This window comes from Ambystoma mexicanum, chromosome 3p, assembly GCF_040938575.1.
Source record: "Ambystoma mexicanum isolate Mex_15411 chromosome 3p, UKY_AmexF1_1, whole genome shotgun sequence".
Classification (NCBI taxonomy): Eukaryota; Metazoa; Chordata; class Amphibia; order Caudata; family Ambystomatidae; genus Ambystoma; species Ambystoma mexicanum.
In genome coordinates, this window is record NC_090925.1 from 1043995053 (window position 1) to 1043998360 (window position 3308).

Below are 3308 nucleotides of genomic sequence, written 5' to 3' on the forward strand. Positions count from 1 at the left end.
TATTGCAGTCTTCCTCCCACTTGACACGACAGTCATACTCTGATCACACCATTTTACGGCGCCACAACCGGACGAAACACAGGCTCAACCTGAGCTTACATTTATTCTTTTTCCACTGCCGTCCGAATAGGTTATTTCCCTTTTTCAACTGAATTTATACATTGTGCCGGATTGTTCTCAGTTTTTATACAAGAAGATTTCCGAGCTTCTCTATGATATGGCTCCCTGCATTCTTTCTGCTGCTACACAGTGCAAAGAACATTGTCCAGGTACTTGTCTCATGGACACAGTTCCATATACATTCATACGCATGCGTGATATGGTCAAGGGTTTCTTTCGATTTTTACATGCACATATTACTATCACACTATCCCCTAGGAAATATACACAGCTTAAGCTTTCACTACTTTGTATGATTTGTTTAACAATATGTTGTCATTTTTGTATCATTTGGCGTACTCCATTGGACTCTTTAATAACTTGCCTGATGGTTACCAATGGCTTACCTATGTATTAATCAAGATTGTCTATTGTCTAGATTGAAAATCTATCAAAGATTGTCATGTTTAATATGCACATACGTTAATTGAGTTCTATTGCTATTAAGGTGTACAAATGTGTTACTCTCTAGATTTACTGATCTGCACCTGATGAAGGGAATTCTGAATCCCGAAACGCGCCGTGCCTTGCACTTTCAAACATAAAAGAAGAATTGAACAAAGAAGTGTTTCGGTACATTTGTTGTTTATCAACTGTTTAATGTATCAATATACATATATTGACGTTCTATGTTCATCATATTGGCTGTTATTCAGCACAAAGGTGTGCAGGGGACGGGAGCGTCCGAGACTTTTCAGACACCATCTGTATCTCTCCTATTTTGACACCATAACCATGTCAGGCCAATTGTGCTTGTCCGATTGTTCCCATGTGGATAACTTTTTGGAAGTAAGAAAACTCTACTAAAGTGACTGTAATAGGGACGTATGTGGACTGTGACCTTTTCCTCTGTTCCACTTTGGAGACCCTGCACTTACTAGATGATTGGTGCATTTATAAAAGGCTATAGGCATTTTATATTCATTTTGGAATAATAATTCACTGCATTACACCATTTAACACTGCCTCCTGTAGCTAAATTGTATCTGTTTGCTACTTGTTTCTGCTGGGTTTTGTGCGTGAACAGGGTCCTTCCCTGACCTAGTACTGTGTTACTGTTTATTACTTAGATGTTGTGATGACTGTGGTCTGAGCGGTTGTTTAACCCCTCATCCACCACCCTTTCAACTGCTGCATGGGCTCTCAAAACCCTGTTTTTCAAAAATATTGGGACAGGTACTGGATGCCCTGTTGCACCATTTGTCGGAACAGATCGCCCTACCCTGTACCCTTGCCCAGGTCACTGCCACCAAGTTGGCCTTCCATGCCATTGCGGGCATGCCAAATTGCATAGATGCAGTAGACTGCACATTTTTCACCACTTAGCAAGCCCCGCCCACCTGGTCCCTTCCTGCCTGCCGCTCTTTTTCACCACTTAGCAAGCCCCGCCCACCTGGTGCCTTCCTGCTTGCCGCTCTTTTTCACCACTTAGCAAGCCCCGCCTACCTGGTGCCTTCCTGCTTCCCGCTCTTTTTCACCACTTAGCAAGCCACCCCCAGCTGGTGCCTTCCTGCCTGCCGCTCTGTTTCCCTACTTAAGGAGCCCTCCAGCTTCTTTTCCTTTGCCGATGGGGAGCAGGTGCAAGTGGATCTAGGTCACCTGGCCTAAGCCCTGCCCACCTGGTGCCTTCCTGCCTGCCGCTCTTTTTCACCATTTAGCAAGCCCCGCCCAACTGGTGCCTTCCTGCTTGCCGCTCTTTTTCACCACTTAGCAAGCCCCGCCCACCTGGTGGCTTCCTGCTTCCCGCTCTTTTTCATCACTTAGCAAGCCCCGCCCACCTGGTGCCTTCCTGCTTGCTGCTCATTTCCACCACTTAGCAAGCCCCACCCACCTGGTGCCTTCCTGCTTCCCGCTCTTTTTCACCAGTTAGCAAGCCCCATCTACCTGGTGCCTTCCTGCTTGCCGCTCTTTTTCACCACTTAGCAAGCCCCGCCCACCTGGTGCCTTCCTGCTTCCCGCTCTTTTTCACCACTTAGCAAGCCACGCCCACTTGGTGCCTTCCTGCCTGCCGCTCTGTTTCCCAACTAAAGGAGCCCTCCACCTTCTTTTCCTTTCCAGATGGGGAGCAGGTGCAAGTGGATCTAGGTCACCTGGCCTAAGCCCCGCCCACCTGGTGCCTTCCTGCCTGACGCTCTTTTTCACCACTTAGCAAGACCCGCCTAACTGGTGCCTTCCTGCTTCCCGCTCTTTTTCACCACTTAGCAAGCCACGCCCACCTGGTGCCTTCCTGCTTGCCGCTCTGTTTCCCAACTAAAGGAGCCCTCCAGCTTCTTTTCCTTTGCAGATGGGGAGCAGGTGCAAGTGGATCTAGGTCAAATGGCCTAAGCCCCATCCACCTGGTACCTTCCTACCTGCCGCTCTTTTTCACCACTTAGCAAGCCCCGCCCACCTGGTGCCTTCCTTCACCATCACCGTCTTGTGGCCAATGCTGGATTTCACTTTTATGGACTTCATTCATTCACGGTGCGTCACTCTTTCTCAACTCTCATGCTGGACTTCCTTTGCATCTTGTACTCATGGTGGCCCTGAATCATGCTGTTCCCATCTTCATCTTGTATCCTGGCTTGCAACATTATGTGTCACTACTGACCTCTGCAATTGTATTTGCTCTCCACTCTTGCTTCTCCACTCTTTTTGACTGCTTACTCTCTGTTCTCTCCTCCTTTCCCTTCTCCCTTTTCCCATCTCCTCCCCTTACTTTCTTCTATGCACTTACTCTATCAGAATTGTCCCTGGACCTAATATGATAGCAACCTCGTCTGTTTCCTCCACCCTCCCATTACTGTTTTTTCCTCCCCACCACCCCTCCAGCACTATTTGAAATGTCGTCAGGCCTAGTATGATAGTCGCATGTTTTGTTCCTCCCCTCCGTTTCTGCACCCCTCTCCCTCACCTTTTGTTTTTCTCCGGCTCTACCAGAAATGTCGTCAGGCCTAGTACGGTAGTTGCCTGTCTGTTTCCATTTCCTTCCCATTCTCTCCCTCCCTTCCTTATCTATGTCTTAGCTCTTGCACTATCTGAAATGTTGTCAGGCCGAGTACGATAGTTAATTTCACATCCTTACTGTTCATGGCCTGTAAGAATGTGGTTGTATTTTCCCTTGTTCCCTCCCTTGCCTTGAAGTGCTTTGAAACACATTGTGTATAGGC